The sequence below is a fragment of the Rattus norvegicus genome, chromosome 14, assembly GCF_021556685.1.
Source record: "Rattus norvegicus strain SHRSP/BbbUtx chromosome 14, alternate assembly SHRSP_T2T, whole genome shotgun sequence".
Lineage (NCBI taxonomy): Eukaryota > Metazoa > Chordata > Mammalia > Rodentia > Muridae > Rattus > Rattus norvegicus.
The window spans coordinates 92,060,226-92,085,406 of NC_141547.1; the positions used below are offsets into that span (position 1 = coordinate 92,060,226).

At 36.9% G+C, this 25,181-nt stretch overlaps 1 long non-coding RNA gene across 1 annotated transcript in view; it reads right to left on the bottom strand.

Annotated features, from left to right (window-relative positions):
* Positions 1-25,181, bottom strand: part of LOC148001456 (uncharacterized) — a 176,147-nt gene that overhangs the window by 90,022 nt on the left and 60,944 nt on the right. Inside the window, exon 2 of the long non-coding RNA XR_015637144.1 lies at positions 15,519-15,622. This is a non-coding gene — a long non-coding RNA (uncharacterized LOC148001456). The remainder of the gene's footprint in view (positions 1-15,518; positions 15,623-25,181) is intronic.

The window sequence follows — 25,181 nt, forward strand, 5'->3', positions numbered from 1 at the left end:
TTTTTTATTCTTCACTGTCTTAAATATTTTTTTGTATAAGTTTCTGTACTTTCTTAGATAGCATTATCCAAACATGTTTTATTTTGGTGTTAGAGTGAGTGAGATTGTTCCCTGGGTTTCTCTCTCAGCATGGTTGTGGTTAGTATAAAGGAAGGGTACATTTTTTGGTCTGTCTGTGTGTGTATTTGTGTGCGATTTTATATTCTTCTAGTTTGTCAAATGTGGTTCTATTCCACCTCTATACAAATGATAAAGAGGCTATAAAAGAGATTAGTGAAACAACATCCTTCACAAAAGCCACATATAAAATATCTTGGTATAACTCTAACCAAGCAAGAGAAAGAACTGTATGACAAGACCTTCAAGTCTTTGAAGAAAGACGTTGAAGAATATATCAGAAGATGAAAAGATACTCCACATTCATGGATTGGTAGGAGTAACACAGTAAAATGGCCTTTACTAAAAATAATTCCTAATAAAAACAAGTTTGGATAATGCTATCTAAGAAAGTATAAAACCTTATAGAAAAATATTTAAGACAATGAAGAAGGAAACAAAGAAATTAAAGAAGATACCAGGATCTATGGATTTAATGCAATTCCCATCAGAATTCCAGCACATTTTTTAATAGGGCTTGAAAGTATAATACTCAACTTCATATGGAAAAATAAAAAAACTCAGGATATCTACAATAATCCTATAGATTGTTTAAAAAAATTTGGAGTATCACCATCCATGGTTTCAAGCTGTTATATAGAGCAATAATAATAAAAACCACATGGTCTTGCCATAAAAATTAACAGGTTGATCAATGGAAACAAATTGGGGATACTGAATTAAATCCACATACCTATTGATGCTTATTTTTGTTCATTCATGTGTGCTGTTAACTTACTAATATGACATTTCTCCAATGTAGTTATGGGGATACTTAGTGTTATGGTTATGCTTGAATTGCATTCATTGTGTTCCTTTAGTTTTCATACTTTTTAGCAACTTTTACATTTTTAGATTCTGTCTCAATCCATTTTCTTTTTTTCATTTAATAGTGATGTGCTCAGGTTCCATGAGTTTGTAAGCTTTGTATTGTTTGTGTTGTTATTGATACCCAGATTAAATATGTGGTTGTCAGGATGCAGTTGACAGGATGCAAGTTGCTGTTTCAATTTTCGTATATCTGTTGAAACTTGCTTTCTTTCTGAGCATGTAGTCAATTTTAAAGGAATTTCTAGGAAGTACTGAGAAGAAGATATATTCTTTTATTTTTCAGTAAAATGTTCTGTAATATCTGTTAGGTCCATTTGGTTTATGATGTTAGTCAGATCCACTGTTTCTTATTTTAGTTTTTATTTGGACGATCTGCCTATTAGCTAGAGTGGGATACTGAAGTTTTATGTTATCAGCATGTAATTGGCAATGTATGATTTAACCTGTAGAAGTGTTTCTTTTATGAGCTCATGTACTCTTGTGTAGGTGTATAGATGTTAATAATTGAAATACTCTTTTGGTGATATTTTTTCCTCTGATGAGTACGTAGTATCTTTCCCTATCTCTTCTAATTAGTTTTGAATATATTAATCTATTTTGTCATATATTAAAATAACTGTGCTGGCTTGCTTCTTACGTCTGTTTGATTGAAATATTTTTTTCCTACCCTTTGCCTTGAGATGATACCTATACTTGTTCTTAAGCTATGTTTCTTGGGTCAGTCAAAGGATGGCTCCTGTTTTCACAGCCATTTTGTTAGTCTGTCTTTATATTGGGAAATTGAGACCATCTATGTTGTGAGATATCAAGTTACAGTGTTTTGCTTGTTGACTTCTTCTATTTTGCTCTTGTGATATATAGTTTCATTTTTCCACCTTTTGATTTTCTGATCATGGATTATTTATTGTTTATTTCATTGTGTGTGGTTAACCCCTTTAGGGCAAAATTTCCTTCTGGAGCCTTCTGTAAGGCTGGATTTAGATAGATATAGTAAATATGCTTTTATCGTATAATGTCTTTTTCCCCCTCCTATTGTGATTGAAAGTTTAGCTGGGTACAGTAGTCTGGATTGGCATTTGTGGTCTCTTAGAGTTTACAGAACATCTTTCCAGGCCTTACTAACTTTAAATGTCTCCACTGAGAAAGCAAGTGTTGTTCTAGTAGCTCTGCCTTTATACATTACTTGGTCTTTTCCCCTTATGGCTATTTATATTTTTCTTTGTTCTTTATATTTTATGTTTTGATTATTCTGTGCTGTGGGGAATTTCTTTTCCAGTCCAGTCTATTTTTTGTTCTGTTTGCTTCCTGTACCTTGACAGACATATCTTTCTTTAGCTTAGAGAGACTTTTCTTCTATATTCTTTGTTGGAAATAATTTGTTTTACCTCTCCTCCTCCTCCTCCTCCTCCTCCTCCTCCTCCTCCTCCTCCTCCTCCTCCTCCTCCTCCTCCTCCTCCTATTTCTACTATTCTTAGATTTGGTTTTCTCACATTTCTGGAATTTTGTGCTTGATGTTTTTTGACATTTTCTTTAACCAAAATATTCATTTCTTCTATCCTGTCTTCATTGCTGAGATCCTCTCTTCCAGCCTCTGTTCTGTCAGTGAGGTTTGCCTCTGAGAAAGCTGTTTGAGTTCTTAAAATTTTCATTTCCATAGTTCCTTCAGTTTGTGTTAATTTATTCTACTTACACTTATAATTTTTTCTACTGTTGGTGTTTTCTCAGATTTTTTTTATTCGCATTCCTTTTTTTCTTTTTTTTATTGATAGTTTTTTTTTATTTACATTTCAAATGGTTTCCCCTTTCCTGGTCTCTCCTCCAGAAAACTCCTATACCATCACACCACCACCCCCTGACACTATGGGGGTGCTCCCACACACACCCACCCATTCTCTCCAGTATTCCTGCCCTGGGGCATTGAGCCTTCACAGGAACAGGGGACTCTTCTCCCATTGATGTTCTCCCATCCTCTGCTACATTCGTGGCTGGAGCCATGGGTCCCTCCATTTGCATTCCTTGGTTGGTGGTTTAGTCCCTGGGAGCTTTGGGATGTCTGGTTGGTTGATATTGTTGTTCTTCCTATGGGATTGCAAACTCCTTCAGCTTCTTCAGTCCTTTCTCTAATTCCTCCATTGGGGACCTGGTTCTCAGTCTGATGGTTGTCTGCTAGCAACTGCCTCTGTATTTGTCAGGATCTGACAAAGCCTCTCAGGAGACAGCTATATTAGGATCCTATCAACATACACTTTTTGGCATCTGCAATAGTGTCTCGGTTTGGTGACGGTATATGGGATGGATCCCCAGATGGGGCAGTCCCTTGATGGCCTTTTCTTCAATCTCTACTCCACACTTTGTATCCATATTTTCTCCTGTATTTTGTTCCCCCTTCTAAGAAAAACCGAATCATCTACACTTTGGTCTTCCTTGTTGAGCTTCATGTGGTCTATAAATTGTATCTTGGGTACTCTGAGCTTTGGGCTAATATCCACTTATTAGTGAGTGTATACTTTGTGAGTTCTTTTGTGATTGGGTTACCTCCCTCAGGAAGATATTTTCTAGTTCCATCCATTTGCCTATGAATTTCATGAAATCATTGTTTTGAATAGCTGAGTAGTACTCCATTGTGCAAAAGTACCACATTTTCTGTATTAATTCTTCAGTTGAAGGACATCTGGGTTCTTTCCAGAGTCTGGCTATTATAAATAAGGCTGCTACGAACATAGTGGAACATGTGTCCATGTTATATGTTGGAGCATCCTTTGGGTATATGCCAGCAGTGGTATAGCTGGGTCTGCAGGTAGTACTATATCCAATTTTGGGAGGAACCTACAGACTGCTTTCTAGAGTGGTTGTACCAGCTTGTAATCCCACAATCAATGGAAAAGTGGTCTTCTTTCTCCACATCCTTGTAGCATCTGCTGTCACCTGAGCTTTTTTTTTTATCTTAGCCATTCTTATTGGTGTGAGATGGAATACAGTATTATTTTGATTTGCATTTCCTAGATGACTAAGGATGTTGAACATTTCTTTAGGTGCTTCTTAGCCATTCGATACTCTTCAGTTGAAAATTCTTTGTTCAGCTCCGTACTCCATTTTTAAATAGGAGTATTTGATTCGCTGGAGTCTTAACTTCTTGAGGTTTTTTTTAGATCTTTTCTCAATCTTTTCGTTTGCTGTTTTGTCCTAATGACAGTGTCTTTTGTCTTACAGAAGTTTGTGATTTTATGAGGTCCCATTTGTCAAATCTCGATCTTAGAGCATAAGCATGTGTTCTGTTCAGCAAAATTTCCCCTGTGCCCATGTCTTTGAGACTCTTCCACACTTTTTCTCATATTAGTTTGAGTGTATCTGATTTTATGTGGAGTTCTGGGATCCACTTGGACTTGAGCTTCATACAGAGCAATAATAATAAATCAAGTTGCATTTTTCTATGTGCTGACCTCCTGTTGAAACAGGACCATTTGTTGAAAATACTATCTTTTTTCCATTGGATGGTTTTTGCTCCTTTGTCAAAAATCAAGTGACCATAGGTGTGGGGGTTTATTTCTGAATCTTCAATTCTATTCCATTGATCTGCCTGCCTATTTTTGTACCAATACCATGCCGTTTTTATCACTATAGTTCTGTAATACAGCTTGGGGTTAGGGATGGTGATTCCCCCAGAAGTTCTTTTATTGTTGAGAATACTTTTCATTATCCTGGGGTTTTTGTTATTTCAAATGAGTTTGAAAATTGCTCTTTCTAACTCTATGAAGAATTGAGTTGGAATTGTGATGGGGATTTCATAGAATTTGTAGATTGCTTTTGACATGATGGCCATTTTTACTATATTAATCCTGCCAGTCCATGAGCATGGGAGGTCTTTCAATCATCAAAGATATTTTTTGATTTCTTTCTTCAAAGACTTGAAGACCAGGTATTTTATATTATTTGTGACTATTGTGAAGGGTGTCATTTTCCTAATTTCTTTCTCAGCCTGTTTATCCTTTGAGTAGAGGAAGACTACTCATTTGTTTTAGTTAATTTTATATTCAGACACTTTGATGAAGTTGTTATCAGGTTTAGGTGTCCTCTGGTGGAATTTTTGTGGTCACCTAAGTTATCATGTCATCTGCAAATAGTGATATTTTGACTTCTTTGTTTCCAATTTGTATCGTAGTTCCTATGGCTAGGACTTCAAGTACTATAATGAATAGGTAGGGAGAGAGTGGGCAGTCTTGTATAGTCCCTGATTCAAGTTTCTCTTCATTTAGTTTGCTGTTGGCTACTGTTGTGCTGTATAATGCTTTTACTATGTTTATGTATGGGCCTTGAATTCCTGATCTTTCCAAGACTTTTAACATGAAGTGGTGTTGAATTTTGTCAAATACTCTCTTAGCATCTAATGAAATGTTCATGTTGGTTTTTTCTTTCTTTATGTGTGCTTATATAGTGGATTGCATTGAGGGATTTCCATATATTGAACCATAGTTGCCTTTCTGGGATGAAGCCTCCTTGTTCCTGATAGATGATTGTTTTTATATGTTTTTGGATTTGGTTTGCCAGAATTTTGTTGAGTATTTTTGCAATGATATTCAAAAGGAAAATTTGTCTGAAGTTCTCCTTTTTTGGTAGGGTTCTTTTGTGTTTTAGGTATAAGCATAATTTTGCCTTCATAGAATGACTGGATAGTGTTCATTCTGTTTTTATTTTGTGTAATTATTTGGAAAGTGTTGGTATTAGGTCTCCTTTGAAGGTCTGATCGAAATCTCCACTAAACCCATCTGGACCTGGGCTTTATTTGGTTGGGAGACTTTTAATGACTGCTTCTATTTCTTTAGGTGTTATGGGACTGTTCAGATGGTCCAACTTTTGTCCACAATAACTGTCTAGAAAATTGTCCATTTCATCCCGGTTTTCCAGTTTTGATGAATATAGGCTTTTATAGTAGGATTTGGTGATTTTTTTAATTTCCTCAATTTCTGTTGTTATGTCTCCCTTTTCATTTCTGATTTTGTTAATTTGAACACTGACTCCGTGCCCTCTGGTTAGTCTGGTTAAAGGTTTATCCATCAGCTCCTGGTTTTGATGATTCTTTTTATAGTTCCTTTGGCTTCTACTTGGTTGCTTTCTGCCTTTAATTTGATTATTTCCTGCCTTCTACTCCTCTTGGGTTTATTTGCTTCTTTTTGTTCTAGAGCTTTCAGGTGTGTTGTCAAGCTCTCAATGTATGCTCTCTCCAGTTCATCTGTATGGACTTCTACCATTTTGATAAGGCCGATGTTAAAATCTCGTCATGTTTTTCAGTTATGTTGCCTTTTTTTTTAGTGTTTTCTTCTGTTGGCTTCTTGTGAGAACATATTCGCTTGTTTGTTATTAATAATGTGTTTACCCTGACATCTAGGTATTTGGGTTTGGAAATATTGTATTTCTAATTTCTATCTATGTTTTGTGGGTATTTTCCTCCTCTTTTAGTTCTGTTTCCCTCCCTGATATTTAGTGTCTGGTGGTTGTGTTTTGTCTAATAAGTAATGCTTTGGGGATCCTGCTAGATATCACCACTTGAGGTTCTAGGTACAATATGTTTCAAGCTATTGGAAGCTAATTTCTTGGAATGCAGATGGGCTTATTGGGTGAGGGCAGCAGTGAGGGGCTTATACAGTAATGAGGATAGCAAGGGGTTCTACCAGGATCTCCCAGGATTTCCATATTCCTGGTGCTAGACATTGAGAAGAGTCCCCAGTAAATTACTGGTATAGAGGTGGAAAATCAGGCTGGGCATTTGGTGACTGCATATGGGATAGATCCCCAGGTGGGACAGTCTCTGGATGGCCTTTCCTTCAGTCCCTGTTCCACTCTTTGTCCCTGAATTTCCTCCCATGTGTATTTTGTTCTCCCTTATAAGAATGACTGAAGCATCCACATATTGGTATTCTTTCTTCTTGAGTTTCATATAGTCTGTGAATTTTTTCTTGGGTATTCTGAGCTTTAGGCTAATATCCATTTATTGGTGAGTGCATACCATGTGTGTTCTTTTGTGATTGGGTTACTTCACAGAGAGTGATATTTTCTAGTTCCGTCCATTTCCCTAAGAATTTCATTAAGTCATTGTTTTAAATACCTAAGTAGTACTCCATTGTGTAAATGTATCACATGCTTTTGTATCCATTCCAGATTCTGGCTATTATAAATAAGGCTGCTTGCTATGAACATACTGGAACATGTGTCCTTATTACATATTGGAGCACCTTTTGGGTATATGCCCAGGAGTGGTATAGCTGGGTCCTCTGGTAATACTATGTCCAATTTTCTGATGAATGGCCAGACTGCTTTCCAGAGTGGTTGTATCAGCTTGGAATCCCACCAACAATGGAGGAGTGTTCTTTTTCCACATCCTTGCCAACATCTGCTGACACCTGAGGCTTTGAACCACATTTCTTAATGATGTCACTCATTATTAGCCTATGGGGACCATTTTCCTTCAAACCAGCACACCAAGTAGTCTATACCTCTAGTTTCATTTTTTTTTCATTTTCTATGAGTTATAGGTTATGAAGTCCCAGATGTCTACAAAACAACACAGCTAACATCATTTGTTATTTATCACACTATACGTTATGACTATACATATGATGATGTCACATTCTTTGAGTGCAGGACACAGCTATTTTCTTCATTATTTTACTCCATTTTCACATGTGAGTCTCTTTCTAAAAATTTCTGTTGCTAGCATAGACCTGGGATACACTTAACCTATTTGAGGATCTTTTCTTTTAGTGGGCAGCAGTAAGTGCAAAGATTCATAACTGTTCAAAGAGATAAGAATAAGAATGGAAACTGAGTGCCAGCCTTGAACAGGACATCTTTGTATATTTATTAAATTTCCTTCTACAAAATTTCATGAAACATTACACAAAAAGGAGGAAAGAGTATAAGAATCTAAACATGAGATAAATATTGCTCCAAACGTGGTATTTTGGGCAAGACATTGCTATTAAAACCATGAACTCCTAATACATGTGTTTAACTGAACAAAATCTGCACAAAAAGAAGCTAGCCAAAATTCTGCCAGGGATAAAGGAGGTTCACCATCTGTTACTGAGAAGTTATTAGTAGTTAAAAGAGAGGGAAAATCATTCTTTTTTGTTTGTTTGTTTGTATGTTCCATATTGTTTTCATGCTCCAGTTCAAGCTCTATACTCATGAACATACACAGAGCATCAATTGGACTTGGAGGGTTATCAATAACAACAAGAACAAGTAAAACAACAACAATGACGACAACACACACATATGAAATGAAGTTAGAAGTGTGTCATATTTCAGTTATGTTGGGCACTGGAGGAAAGAAATGTGGAGGCCGATTCCAACATGTTTCAGTGCATAGTATATAAAGAAAACAAAAAAGAAAAAGTATGAGAAGAGAAAACAATGTTTTCTTCATATTCTGTCGTGGCAAATTTAAGTATATCCAATATATTATAGCTGAAAAGATAATGGAATTAAATTTATGCCATCTGTTTAGCCATCTCTCATTTTAATGGAATTAGCTAGAAATATGGGTTCCTAGCAGATAATCACATCTATGCAATTCATTTTTTCTATTTGATACAGGCCTGCTAGAAACATGATTTTTTCCTCTTTCTGAATTTAGACTGGCTTTTATGTGTCGCTTCTCGGGTGGCAGTACCAAGCTATTTTTCTTTGCACAGAAGCTTCCTAATGCTTTATTGAGTGGCCCTATCAAGTAACCTCCTTCTTGATGCAGCTACGTATCCTTCCCACAGTGCAGCTGCTTTTCGATTTCCATACCACACAGAGTGCTGTTCTGAATATTTTGTACTTTCAATGAATTATTCCTCGACTCTGCCTCCAAAACTCAAAGATTTAAGAGATATTGTTAATAGACAAGGAATTAACCAGGGTGGTGTTATTTGGCTGTGACGAGATGCAATTTATTCACAGGATATTTTTCATTGTTTTCATTTGTGACTACATCATGCACTTCAGTAGCACTTTGGTCACTGACAGACAACATATGCCATGAGTGATGTTGAAAAATCCCTTCCTTTTCTTAGTATCATAGTCATTGACACAGAGCCATGTATGACGTTCGTGCTTGTAATGAAGCACTGTAAGCTGCATATACTGATCGGGAAGTGTAGTCGACAGTGTCTGTACGATGATAAAATTATTGAATTACATACTTTGAATTTATCCTGATGATAAATGGCCTACATACAAAGTATGACCATTTTATTTACACAGGGAACATTCTGACTACAGACAATCTGTCCTAGCATCATGTTTGAGTCTTCAGGTTTAGGAAGTTCTGAGTTCTCATGTGTAAATAGATACAACCTACAGCTTCTCACCGCTTCTAAAATGATTTTCATTGATACAGTGTAACTGTCCATGCCACTGATGGGGCTTGGCTTCTGAGAAATATTGACATTTTTTTCTTCTGACTATTCTTGTTCCTTTTCATTAAAACGTTTCTTCAGTTTACTTGTGTGTGAGCATTTACTTGTGAACTCAGGCACGTAGAGAGCTAAGGGAAACTCATCGAAGCCAACTCATCCTTTCTACCACGTGGGTTCCTGGAATTGAACTCAGGTCGTCAGTCTTGGAAGCAAAATCCCTTTACTCATTAAATCATCTTTCTAGACCTGCTTGCTGCTTAATAATTCAAATTCTCATTGTGTGTGTAAGTATAATTTTGAATCACATTCTCCTTCCTTGGATCTGATATTTCTCTGTGGTAACAATTTTTCAGATGAATAACTTAAAAGAAAGGGATATTACTTGTTCTTATCGGTCCCTTATGCCCACTGCAAACCATGTCTGCCCTGGTCTCCTAAGCACAGACTTCAGCCTCACAGCTCTGTGGGAAACCTCATATCTGTAATGTTTTTTGGGACTCTTGCTCACTGGGAAGCCAGTAGCTCCTGGCCTTTTCTGGACCACCTCCTGTGCTTGATGGCCTTTTCTTATTGGGATAACTGTCAGACTTCTACCATTATCTTCACTCACCTGTCCTCCAGGGTCAGTCCCACTATTCAGGAATATCCACTTCCAGGTTTCAAGCTGTTCTTTCTCCTACGAGCATTTATGTGAACCCTGTACAGTCAACTGGGTCACAAGTTTAATGGCAGGTTTCGATCCATTAAACTGAACTTTTCAGACTTTCCACTAATAATGTTTTCGTTTCTCTGTATTATCCCAGCTGACTAGGCAGCTCAAAGTCCCGTTGTGCTTAAGAAGCAGGCTGCCCATTTCAACCTCCATTACTGGTTTTGAAAATGAGAGATCTGAGCGCATCGTTTTATAAATAGGGCAGATTTTCTCCTCAGATGCATTATCATTTCTTTCTTCATACTGGAGACTAACAGACTTCCCCTCGTGCACAAACCCCTAGAGTTCTTTTAGATGAAATTAACCCCAGCCGTCTTGGCATTTCACTACCTATGATCTGCATCATAAAATATTTCATGGTATATTTCATCCTGGACTACTTATAGAACTGTCAGTGGGACTAACAATTTTTGTGTGTCTTATTCTTTCAATATGTGACCAGTAACTATGAAAAATAAGATTTAAAAAGTAGTTATGTTCTGTTAGAAAAGTGAGGTAGTGAGGGGAGAATGAGGGAGTTGTATTCATGAAAATAAAGTATGTAGCCCATTTGCCTTTTGAAAAATAAAAGAATTTGATTGTTGGCTAAACGTTGGGACCACAGACATGAGTTAAAAATGTTTCAGGAGAGTGCGTCAACATTAATCTCTGTCTGAATTTGTATCTATGTATATATATATATATATATATATATATATATATATATATATATAAACATGAGACACAGTTCTATATGTGTATGTTTGTTTAACCATATGAGTCACTCAGTATGCAGAAATGGTTCTCCACATAAACCAGAAGCTTGAAATTTAGAAAGCGATGAGTCTGCTGTGGTGAGGTTGGGTCTGAAGACCAGGAAAGCGAGCATTACACACAAAGCCTGGCATCTCCTCAGCTCCGTGGAGTGGCCTTTCCCACAGACTAGTCTAATAATATGTGATTCTGTCTCACTTAACTCTGGCCATCCTGGGTTGAGGTATGCTTTAAGTATAAGACACATACTGGCTATCACAGCCAGAGGAACAAATATTCTTTAAAAAGTCATTGAATTTTATTTCGAACCCGTGTTGAACAGTAACATTTTCATAGATTAAATAAAATATTAAAGTTGACCTAATTATTTCTTTATATTTTATTTTCATCTTTATGTACCTACAAGGGTCTCACATTAGGCAAATATTATACCACTGATTCCCATGTAATTAATTCAATTTTTCATTCCTGGAGCTTTACAAATAATGAGTTTTTACCAAATTCACTCCTCCTTCAACTCTCACCTCTCTATCCACCCAACATCATGTGTTCAATGTCTGTCATATTTCCACTGGGTGGAGTTGATCAGAATATGAGGTCCTTTTAGGAAGACAAGAGTTAAGTGAGAACAAATTCATCAAAGGGCATTGACTCTTCACTAAGTAACTTACACAAGACTTGCCAGGTGGGCTGGAGTTCATTGATTTTTGAGTAGAGGAATAAAACAGAATACCAAGGAAAGATTAATCTACTGGCAGGGACATATTTCAATTCCCAGTTCCTTATTCATGATAAAGCGTTGTTCTAAACTTTAATGATAATTCATTTCATAGCTGTTGAAATTTTGCCAAAGGGAGGGAAATGATTTGTGTCACTTGCTTATTTACTCATTTTCAGATAGATCTGGGGGTAGATTAATACCACACATTTCTTCCTTCGGAAACCTTGTTACCTTCCTCCAAATTGCTCACGTTGCTATAATTGCAGAGTGAGTTCTTTCCAATAAATCTTGCCCAGTTGTAGGGAAGGAAATTGATTCTGATGCTTTCTCCACTTGCACGAGCTATCCATTGACTGTCTTGCTGTACCCAACAGGTGTAAAAGAAAGCTCAGCAGGAAGTGTCTTGCAGTTCTAGCATACAGAACACAGTAGCTTTAAAATGTGCAAAATTACTGTGCAGATTTCTCCAAACTTTGAAATCTTTTCTGAGATGAGGCGTTGGGTCATTCACATTTCAATATCTCTATAGCAAATTATCATGTGAGCAGTGCTGGTGGACTTAATCCGATGGACTCAAGCTTTAAATTTAAATGAATGATTTACATGTTTTAACCAGCCTTTGCCATTTTCTGCCTTTTTAGCATTTGGTAATTTTGTTTGTTTTGTGTTAAATGGAGGTGTGCTTACCTCTCATCCATTCAGTGCTAGTGAAGCCTAATTCTCATTTTTCATGTTGTTTCTCCTTATAAACAAGCAGGACTGCCTCAGTAACTTCTAGATATATTCCAATGTGGTTGAATAAACTGCATTACATGGCTACTATGTCAGAGTGATATGTAAAATAATTACTATATGGGATAACTCTCTTCAGGGGCTGGCTATATCTACCTGGACTTTTGTTTCCCTCAAGTTCATAATTTTGCTGACATAAAATTGTGCAAATCTCTCACAAAGTGTAAGTATTTTATATTTTGAAACCATTTGGAAGGATTTTTTTTACACTTACTGAAGAAGACATATTACTCTAATGCAGAAGAGTAATTTTAGTATTTAAATTTTTATATGACCCTATTCCTGATTGCTTATTATTTCTAGGATACTTTCTGCACATTCAGTAAGCACTCATACATATTTAATAATGAATGTTTATTTTTTGATATCTATGCATTTTATACTTATTCTACTACATAAATAGGCTTTTAAAACAACCCTGAATGATCATGGAAATAGGAACCATTTAATATTGTCTAAGACTAGTAGATAATATTTTCATTAATTATAACATTTAGTGCATTTAAATAATTTTTCTTCATCATGTTAGTGTTGTGTATTTCTAGTTTAGTAGCAATATTTCTTAGTAATAGGCAGAGAAATTTGTGATATGCTTTTCAGAATTATTCAAACTTAAGTATTTCTAGTGAGGATTCCTTGTTTTAAATTTCTGCTGATATTCACTTCTAAATTTTATATATTATTCATAATACATTATTATTTTAGTATAATGCAACTGTATGAATTATATCCAGGATTCTTGCATATAATTTTAAATTAATATACATTGTCCCATAGGAATTACTTTAATTCTGAACAGTACTCATGAAAAAGGGATAGAAAATAATGAATTGTTAGTTTTCAGTTCTTGTATATGTTCTGAAATTACAAGTACTGATTCTCTTTTACTTTGTAAATTCTTGTTTCTGACTTAATTATAGACATAGAACCTTTTATATTATACTTGTGTCAAAGTTGTCCTTTTAGTGATTTCCACATGATATTATCATTTTAAAGGTATGGAATTGATCTTTTAATTGGACATTCTCAGCATTTAAATGTTCTTCACTTTTTAAAAAATATTTATTTACTTTACGTTTGTGAGTATTCTATAGCTGTCTTCAGATGCATCAGAAGAGGATGTTGACTTCCATTACAGATGGTTGTGACCCACCATGTAGTTTATTGGGAATTGAACTCAGGACCTAAGGAAAAGCAATCAGTGCTCTTAACTGTTGACCTATCTCTCTAGTCTTGTTCTCCATTTTCTTCATTTTCTGTTTACATTTTATTTTATTGGTACTAAGGTATCAATTATTAGCATGGCTAAATAGTTCCTTTTCAAATATTTTCCCTTGAATGTGATGAATCCCAGTACTCAAGGACTGAGACAGGAGAATCTCAAATCTGAGGCCAATGTTGGTTATATGGTGAGTTTGAGGTGAGACTTGACTGCAAAGCAAGATACTGCCCCAACATGAAATAATAATATATGGAGAAATTTACCATTTTCTTCTGTTGACTCTCATTGCAGATTTACCTCAAGTTCTGGCACTTACTTACCATTGGAGATGGTATAATGTTGGTAGTCCTTGTTATTATTTCTCCTCCAGGTTTATTTATATTTATTGTTTCTATGTTTTCCTAACATCTCTCCTGTCTGCCAGTTCAGGCTGAGCTATGTGCCTTATCAATTCTAACCAGTACTACTTCCACAGGCACGTTAAATTATAACGTGATAACATCTAGTTTTTTCCTGTCAGTCTTTACTATATAAATCACTTGTGTCTTGACTTACAACTTCATCATTCATCTATTTTTACTCTCAAATGACCCATATTTTCTTTCTATTTCTTCGGAGAACAAGTAAGTGCTTTTCCTGGTTTATTTCTTACAATAAATCCGTTTGAAATTTTCATTTCAATTTGTTTATGTCTTGGTATGCTGGTGCCAAAACTGGCCCAATTTTCATCTCTTTCCCTGGGTCCATGCCCTTCACACACTATCTAATGATCTTTCAGCCAGGCTGCTGCTTGCTTCAGTCAATAGAGGTGAACACAGATGTGTTGTTTTGAGCTTATTTATGCTTCAAGAGACCCAAGCTTCTCCTTTCTGTTTTGTAATACTGAGTCCAGGAAACATGTTTGGTGAAGTATCAAGATGAAGAGATCAGGCATAGACAGTGCTCCCACCAGCCACCTACCAGCCAGCAGATTACTCTGGCACATTAATGAATGACAGACTGGGGGAACACTGGAAAGACAGGCATGCCTTACCAACGTACACATGTGTTGAATAAAAATGGTTTTAGATTGCTGAAGTTCAGGTAGTTCAATCTTTGCTTCCTACTATGGCATTAGCTAAGTGATAATGACAGTTTATCTATTAGATTCACAAATTTTAAAAGCTACCATATTAAAGTACTTTTGTAGATAGTAAGTTCAAACAAAATTGGGCTCTCTCTCTCTCTCTCTCTCTCTGTATGTCTGTGTGTGTGTATGTGTGTGTGTGTGTGTGTGTGTGTAAGAGAGAGAGAGAGAGAGAGAGAGAGAGAGAGAGAGAGAGAGAGAGAGAGAGAAAGAACGTTCCTCAGCTTGATTTGGAAGCCAGTCTGTGGGGAATTTTTTTGATTAACTATTAATGGTAAAAAACTCAGCTCACTGTAGGCAGTAGCACCCCTGGGCAGGTGTTTCTGGGTTATATAAGAAACCAATCAAGTTGAGCAAACCATGAGGATTCAAGTCAATAAGCAGCATGATCTCTGTTTTAGTTCCTTCTGTCTTCTTCCTTGAGATCCTGCCTCAAGTTTCTTCAATAGTCATCTGTGATCCAAACATGTAAGACAAGCAAACTCTCTCCTCCACAAATTGCTTTAGTTCACAGCAATAGAAAGCAAACTAGGACAATATTTTCTTCTTCAATGTCACTGATTTACGTGTTAAATCATGCTTATAGATTCTTCCTGGACCTTATTCTTTGCCCAGGATCCACTGATATAATCCCCTTACCTTTAACTGAAATGTCTGGGCATTGTTAGTTTCAGTCCAGCAATCGAAGGGCTGAGACTTGGCTGATAGGAATTATCAATTAAAGTAATCCATTGAACCAAATGAAAAAAATTCATTTTTGGTCTCTAAATAAAAAGGGAATTTCTATTTCTTCATGGTTTTACCTGACAGGGGAGTCTGTAAAATTTGCTTTTTGCATTCTCACTTGTCCATTGCCTGTGGTTGAGGTAGGTGATCTTCACCACTTCCTTCTCTTCTATGACTGTTCCTGGGAAGATATGACCAAACATCAGGGCTCCACATACAGAGCACTAACTACAGACTACAGAAGTGATTTCATCTAAGCCTAGGTTGGTAAAACGAGGAGTTGAACTACCTACTGAAGGAAAGTAAAAGAGAGAGTTTATATATAGAATTTATGTGACTCAAAGACTGCTCCAGCATAGATGAGGAAACAAGATCCCTACATCCCTGCTTCTACCTGCCCAGCTTCCAGGAAGCTCTAACAAAGAATGTATTTCCTCTCAGCCTTTGTTCATTAATACACACACACACACACACACACACACACACACACACACACACACACACACACGGGATGGGCCTATCAGTTCTTGAAACTTTCTAAGCTTGTGATCTTCTAAGTTTCTGGAATTCCTAAACCTAGAAAGTTTCATCTACTATTTTTGTCAACTTCCTTCCTCTCTCTAGGAAAGAGACCATCTCAATTAGGAGAGGCATACAACACCTAAGAAAACAAATTCCTAAACAGGGAGACATGTAACTCAAGAATTCTGCCCTTATCAACAGTCCTTATGACTATTGTTGAAGTGCATCTCGATGAAATCGCCATTTCTAAACCGATCTGCTATGCTCATCACTGTAAAATGTGGGGCTTCAGAACAATTTCCTTTGAAATTCACTACAAAGATGAACCCAAATGGCCTCATCAGCACCGCTGTTTGAATGTTATTGTTTATGTATTTTACGAGTCTAGAAAGATGGCTCTGTCAGTAATTGCTTGCTCTACAAGTATGAGAACCTGAGTTTGGATCCTCAGAGTCCAAGTTTAAAAATATGGAGGTTGTTCAGCTCTAAATGAGACATCTATATCATGCCTTTTACTCCCAAGGCTCAGGCATTATTGTTGAAGAGGTACATAAAAAACATAAGAGCCAGAGACAGCAGATGGCTACAAGAAAAAAAACAAAACAGTCTTCTGGATCCAGGAGGAGAGCTGTGCATATGAGCTCATAGTAGTTATAATAGTATGTACCTGTGCAAATTCAAGTTTAACCAAATCTCATTATGGAGAGTAGAGGTGGGCACAAAGTCTTAACCCTAGTGATGGAAATATGGGCAATTAATAGAGGCTTAGAAAGGGAGAGTAGTTTTCTTTAAGAACATAGCCTCTGGTAAACTGACCAGGCATCAGTGGAAGACAACACATCCAATAATATAATGGTTGCATGAATTGTACTTGATGGGCTTAAGAGAAAAGAGGAGACATAAAATTGGGTGGGAAAGAAAGTAGTTGGATCTGGAAAGAGTTGTTGGAAGAGAGGCCCTTTTGATCAAAATATCTTACATGAATTTCTCAAAGAACTAATGAAAACAAAATACTACACATAGAATGGGTATGGTGTCATGCACCCTTTATCCTTATTCTGAGCCAGTGAAGGTAGGAAAATCTTCATAGCTTACTGTTTATCCAGCCTGGCTAAGTAAATGAGCTCCAATTTCAGTGAGACTGAAAGACCATGCCTCAAAAGTAGAGAGTGACTAAAACAGAATCCACATGTGCATACACACATGCTATGTAAACATACACACACACACATACACACAAACACACACAAACACACACAAGCACACACATACACACAACAACTTATAAATAGACCCATACAGATACAGACATACACATGACTTGTAAACACAGAGAGATACAGACATACAAAAAGACTCACACACACACACACACACACACACATGAAATGCCCCCTGCCAAAGTTCATGTGTTTGGACTTAGTCACAAGAAGGTAATATTATTTTGATGGGTTCTGGATCGTTTAGGATTTGGACTTATCTGGAAGAAATAGGTCACTAGATATGGGAATTTAAGGCTATATCAATCCTGGTCCCTTGCTGCCTCTGCTTCCTGTATGCCCTGAGGTTAACAGATCTCCTCCATTGGCCCCTTCCACCACCACTTTCTTCCACAGTAAATCTTTCCTTAAAATTTTTCTCTCAAATACTTTGGTTGCAACCATGATAAAGCTAACACATCCAGTTTCAGCCCCCTCTGCTTATGATTCTCTTTCTTCAAAGCTGCGTTTGGATTAATACACAAAAAAGCATCTGTACCAGACAGATCTCCACTTTCTTATCCATCCCGTGATATGACTTTTAAGATAGATTCCTCAGTCCTACAGTATGATCCTTGACCTCCTTGACCCCGAAACTTTTTGACAACTGAAGGATATTGAAAACATTAATGTATTGAAACTGTAGCTCACCATGAAAAATCACTCTGAGGCACAAGGCATCAAGATCATTCATAAAATAATTAACCACAAAGAAGTCAATACCTCCCTGAAGGCTACTTTATTGCACTAAGATTTATATGTTTTCTACAAGACATGAATAAGGTTAATTCACCTATTGAACATGAGTCTTGAAGGGCTAAGGGAAAGAGATGAGTTTGAAGTACAAATGATATTTCTATTAACTGTACAGCTGAGCAACTTGAAAAACCATACACAAAAATTTGAACGTGATGTGTCAGGGTAGGGAGACAGTCAAAAGGGACCTCTTCCACTCAGAGGAGAAGGGGTGGAGGTGGGGAAGAATTGTGGGAGTGGGTGAAGAGGAGGGTGTCAGTGTGCTTGATGTAAAGTGAATATGTGAAAAATGCAATTAAATTAAAACAATAATAATTAGACTGCCAGAGAATGAATGGACATGATAATAAACTTCCATTGAAAGAGGAAAAAAAAAACCCACAGCCCTATTTAGGAAAGTAGATGTGACCCATCTCTGTTGTACAGGGAGTTGTCTCTCTGCCTTTCTTCCCCATATGACTGTGCTACTTTTATTGTTGTTGTTGATTTGTCTTTTTCTTAGTAAATAGTTGATAACTATAAACAAAAGAATTTGAAAATTTTACACTATTATAATGCTGTTTAAAAATAGCACTGTTAAATAAGAGTGAGCAAACACACCAAGTTCTTGGAAAGAAGTCAAAATTTCTTTCAAAAAAAAAAAGGAAATCTGAATTTTATGTCTTTATCGTGCATTATCTCATCATCTACCTGTTATAAGAAACAGAATGTGCATAATTTGGTCATAATTATTAAATATTATTTATTTTATAACATTTCCAAAACTCTAAGATATTATATATCCTAGTTTTTCTAATTGGTAAGATATTTAAATATAGATTTTCCAGTTTTGTTGAGTATAGGTTTTTGTAGTGGGAGCTGATGATTTTTAAAATTTTTTCAGTTTCTGTTGCTATGTCTCTCTTTTCATTTCTGATTTTGTTAACTTGCATTCCGTCTTTGTACCTTCTACTTAGTCTGGCGAAGGGTTTATCTATCTTCCTGATTTTCTCAACGAACCAGCTCCTAGTTTTGTTGATTCTTTGTTTACTTCTCTTTGTTTCTACTTGGTTGATTTCAGCCCTGAGTTTGCTTATTTCCTGCCCTCTATACCTCTTGGGTGTATTTGCTTCTTTTTGTTCTAGGGCTTTCAGATGTGCTATTATGCTGCTAGTGTATACTTTCTCCAATTTCTTTTTGGAGCACTCAGAGCTATGAGATTTTCTCTTAGCACTACTTTTTTCAGGTCCCATAAATTTGGGTATGTTGTACCTTCATTTTCATTAAATTCTAAAAAGCCTTTATTTTTTTCTTTATTTCTTCTCTGACCAAGAAATAATTGAGTAGAGCATTGTTCGACTTCCATGTGTATGTGGGTTTTCTGTTATTTTTCTTGTTACTGAAGGCCAGCCTTAGTTGTGGTGATCTGACAGGATGCATGAGATTATTTCAATCTTCTATCAGTTGAATGAAGCCCTAGCTATACCACTCCTGGGCATATACCAAAAAGATGCTCCAACATATAACAAGGACACATGCTCCACTACGTTCATAGCAGCTTTATTTACAATAGCAGAAGCTAGAAATAACAATGAATACTCACCGAATAACTCACAGACCATATGAAATTTAAGAAGAAGGGAGACAAAAGTGTAGATGCTTCAATCCTACTTAGAAGTAGGAACAAAATAATCATGGGAGATAGAGGGAGGGAGGGACCTGGAAAGGAGAAAGGAGGGGAGGGAAAAAGAGTGGGACTGGATCAGGTATGGGAGAGACAAGAGAGAAATACAGAGGATTAGGAAATTGTACAGAAATATGCAGCTGTGGGGGATGGGGAACTAGGGTAGCCACTAGAAAGTCCAAGATGCCAGGGAAGCAAGAGATTTCTAGGACCCAACAGGGATAAGATTAGCTGAAATACCCAACAAAGGGGAGAGAGACCTTAAGTAACCATATCCTGAAATTAGGCATTGCCTCATTTGAGCGATAGGGCCACCCAACCATTTCAAAAATATTAACCCAGAACTGCTCCTGACTAAAGGAAATGCAGAGATAAAAATGGAGAACAGGTGGAAGGAAAGGCCTTACAGAGACTGCCCCACCTAGGGATTCATCATACCTGCAGACACCAAACCCCAACACTATTACTGATGCCAAGAAGTGCTTGTTGACATGAGCCTTTTATAGCTGTCCCCTGAGAGGTTGTGCCAGCACATGAGGAATTCAGATGCAGATACTCACAGTCAACCATCAGACTGAGCCTGAGGACCCAAATGGAACAGTTAAGGGAAGGACTAAAGGAGTTGAAGGGGTTTGCAACCCCATAGGAAGAACAATATCAACTAACCTGACTCCCCAGAGATCCCAGGGACTAAAACACCAACCAAAGAGTACACATCGAGGGACCCATGGTTTGAGCTACATATGTAGCAGAGGATTGACTTATCTGAAATCAATGGAAGAGGAGGCCCTTGGTTCTGTGGAGAGATGATTCCCCAGTGTAATGGGATGCTAGAGCAGTGAGGTGGAAATAGGTTGTCAGTGGGGGAGCACCCTCATAGAGGCAAAGGAGAGGGGGATGGGATATAAGGTTTTCAGAGGGAAAACTGGGAAGGTGGGGCAACATTTGAAATGTAAATAAATTAAATAACCGATAAAACCATTTCAAAAAATATTTAAATCACCATGGAATAATTAGAAAACTAAGAAACTTATCCTATGTGGTTATTAAGAAATTCTAACGAAATCACTATAATAGTGATCTCATGTAGAAAGAGAATTGGTTAGGGTCTTGGATGAACAGAAGAGGATTTCTGTGTTTGGAGAGTGCCCCTGACTTTAGTTAGGAGACCGTCAGTCCTTTTGCACTTGCAACATTAGTGTTTACATAACAGATGCGCAGAACTCAAAGCCTGAAAAATATCCAAAGTTATGCATATGTATTCTTGCTGCTCACATGTGTGTGGCATGATCTTTACTTTATACCTATAGAAGAACTCTATAAACTGCTTAAAACCAACAACTGGTGGGGATCTTCCATTTACTATCCCATAAAACCTTTGCATTTCTTTACTCTTTTTAACATAGTATGTCTTTGAGACAATGTCTAGCTTATTCCTCAGCCCCAAGTTGGAACCAAACAGTTCTGTATTGCATATCCTTTGATGATATAATTCCCATGTTTGAAGCTGGCTCCAGAGAAATGGGACAATGGAGACAAGAGGAATTTTAACAATATAAACCATCTCACATCTAGCTCCATATTTCTTTTGGCTGTTGTCACACAGTTTTATATCAATTTGAGACTAGGTAGGCATAGTGGAGACTGCAGAGGAACTAGGTACTTTTCATCTTGGTTTGGAGAAATTACAAATAAATCTCTGTCCTTGACTAGTATCTCCTTCCTGGTTTCTCTTTGAAAACTGAACAGCATAGTGGAATATCTAGTAACAGTCCTACAGAACTGTAGTTTTTGAATTTGAATGCCAACTTTTCTCTTTAAATTATGAGAATCCTTTCTCACCACCATGGACATCAATTCCAGAACTGTCTTCTTCATTGGATAAGGGAATCCAAGGTCACTATAACCCATACAAATAGTTGAAGGCAATTGCAAATCCTTTATGTGAAAAATTAGAAGTCAGATTTTTTATTATGATGCTTTATTGGAAGTAGGGTTAATTGATGACCCCCTTTCAGTTTGGGAGAACACAGCTGAGATTCTGTCTGCTTACATGAGTGCTTTGTTTAAATGAACAGTCGCAGAGAAGAGTGAGTTTGTCTTTGGACAACCATAGTATCTTATTTGTAGATGGTGATATTTTTTCCTCTCCTCAGAGATGATTTTTTTCTTAGTCTTTCCCCCATGAGATGACTTGATGGGTCACACTAGCTGAAACTACATTTTCCTTAAGTGTCCTTTTGAGGTGAATATTGACTTGGGGATATATTTTATTATGATGAAATGTAGACCTGTCTGTGATAGTTTATTCATCAAAATCACCAAGGAAAGACATCAACGCTTTGTTTTCAGAATGACAGTAAGAAGTTTTTGTTTTTCATTTTTCTTGTCTTAGCTTTAGTGCAACTTCCTTTACATCTGTTCCTAGAGACTGTATGCCACACAGTCTGCCTCTTTTATTGACTCAGTCAGGGTTTAACTAAAGGTCCCAGGGACCAGACCATAAGAAAGATCAATTTAAGCATCACTCTATTATGATTATTGATCTCTTCACTTAATTCTGGTGTGACACTGGCCAAACCTTTCACATTTTACAGAGCATCAAGGCTGGATGTCACTTGTTATACACTCCAAGCAAAGTTCTATTTTCTAAATAGAAGCACAACTTGATTTTAACATAAAGGTCAGTCTCATCTTTGAGGCAGAATTATAAATGAGGATATCTTAAAAGGGAAAATAATCAACTATTAATTATTTAAAGTGCTTAATGATGCATGGAGTGTGTTACTTTTCCAAGGACATCTCTAATTAAGTAGGCATAAACGACAAAACCCTGAGATCCAAATCAACTATTAATTTCAAATCAAAACATATTTAAAATTCAGCACGCTAAATTTCTATTTTCCAAAGAGAAAAGACTCAGAGAAATCTATGTGCTGCCTTTCAACTTTTATTTATATCTGTGTATTTTTTTAAATATACCTGTTTTTGCTAGAGAAACCATAATCTAGTTACCTTTGAAAAATCTGTAGAATTGCAATATAAATTTAAATCAGCATTGTTTGAAAGCCATCAAGTTCGCTTTTCAGAGTATTATGCTCAAGTCATTTTAATAACAAAATTGGAATAAAAGCTAACAAAATATGAAAGAGGAATGAGGTCACTGTGTTTAAATATTATACCCAATGTGATTTAAGGAAAGAGTAGACATTTGAAAAACACAATTAACCTTTGGAAAGAAAAATAAGCCCTATTGCATTAGGGAATAGGCAAACTCTACTAATGAAAATTTATAGTGCTGTAATGTTTGCCAAGGGAAAAAAAACTCTCTAATTTGAAATGTCAGAATAATCTCAGATCTCCTGTTAAGCAATTTGTTAAACTTTAAATGGTAATACATATTAGATTTAATAATTGAAAAATACTCAAATAGAAAGAGACCACTGAAGTGGATTTACAAACTGTACCTCTTAATTTCAAACATCTGTTTGTTTGTTGATTAAATTATTTTTGCATTCTTATTAATCACTACTCAGCAAATATCTCCAAGGTTCTAAACTAGATTCTACTGGCAGTAAAGCCAAAGTGATTCCTGTCCTCACCGGCCTCACAGACTTGAAAGTAAGACCAATGCAAGGAGATACATTGGTGACATTGTGAATGCACCAGCAGACCATGGGTCATGGGCAGGCTAGACTCCTATATTGGTTACCCATTCTTTCACAACTCCTCCTTTTATTCTCATATTTCAAAAGGCCACATTTTCTCAAACTCATTTGTTCCTATGTGGGACCATCATCAAAAATCTTGCTGGTGTATGGAGAAATGTGTAGAACTTCATGGAAATTAATATGTCCTTCCTATGTCATAGGCATTTGTGATGTCCAGAGCATCAGCAGCTACCTTTTACTTTAACCCTAACCTTGACGATTTGTGGTTTGCCAGAATAAAGGACTTCAAATGGAAATGTTCAAGTCCATGAGGACCTTGGAGCCCCAAGAAAGCTCTGGGAAGATTGCCTCTGAACTCTCATGGAACAGAAAACACGGTTGTACCTTATTAGGGTAGAATTCAGTTAGAGAAAGTGAATTTCACTCTGAGACAGCTGTATATTCATTTGGTCTTTATGAGTGTGCCTCCTATCATTCTATGTTTAATCAATGTGCTTCAACACACAAAGGATTCGATGGTTGAGAAAACAATGTGCTTCCACCATCTGTCACAGAGAAAGCAGCAAGGTAGGGACAATGATGTTCATATGTTATATTGGAAAGTTCATTTTCTGGAGAAACTGTAGTTCTGACCTGAAATATAGAAATAGTCTAGGGAGATACCAAAGAATCACTCAGGCACTATATAACTGAGCAGAATTTTAATTAGTCACGGTATCCATTTCTGAAGAGGAATAATGCAGGCTGAACAGGAACAGGTAAGAAGGCAGACCCACTGCAGCAGAGTATGTAGTCTGTATGAGGGTGAGGGACCTGTGGTTGAGTTGTGAGTCTGGAGTGATGCTTGTCAGGCTCCATCAGAATAGGACCTGCCTACTCACAAGTTTGTGTTTCCAGAGAAGGAATTTCTCTGTGCTTCTCTGGCTGTCCTGGAACTCACTCTGTAGACCAGGATGGCCTCCAACCTTGGAGATCTGACTGCATCTTTCTCCCAGTCCTGGGATTAAAGGCCTAGGCCACCACCACCACTCAGTTGTTTCTTGGGTTAAATGAGCTTTATTGTGAGTAAAATCTGTCACTCCATTGCCAAACATTGACCAGAGTTCTATGCAAAACAGACTGACTCGAAGTTTGTGCGTGTGGTTCTGGCCAGCCACAGGAGGCAGCAGTGGGGAGAGATGGTTAGTGGTCTATGGGTTGATGACAGGAGAGACCACAGAGTGTAATGCTTACCCTGCTTTTGATGGAGTGTCACAAAATATTTACAGTAAGCACCCTTTAAGGCCCATTTCCCACCATCAATACTGATATTCTTGGCAATTTTTAGTTTTGAAAGAGTACATTAATTACAACTTATCTTCCTTCCCTATTCTCCCTCCAAATCCTCATACCTCACTCCTGTTCTCCTTCAATTCTTGGAAATTCTTATTCATTGGGAGAACTATGGTATTTGCTTCTGTTTGTTTGGATCCACCAGGCTTACAGAGAAACTATCATCCATTCTTCTATTTGAAGGAGGAAACAATTATTTCTTGGCTCACTATTAAAATCACTCCAAAAAGGGAAAAATTTGATTATTAGTGAAAGGCAAGCCTCCTGATAACTTAACTATAGTAAAGGAAGGTCTTTAAACACAGTCTTTTCCTTGCTTTCAAGTGTAGTCCTGGAAGAATTCTAGAGATGGTGGTAGGGTTTTTCCTTTAAGTTGCCTTTGCCTAAACCTCTGACAGCCAATGGCATCCTATTGCTATGGCAAGCTGAGCTCTAGCATGGAACTTGGGCTCTTCTTGCAAGTAAGTGCTCCCAGGGGCAAAGAAAAGGGGCTCCGGAAACTCAGCAAAATCAGATCACTAAGAGAGGATGTGATGG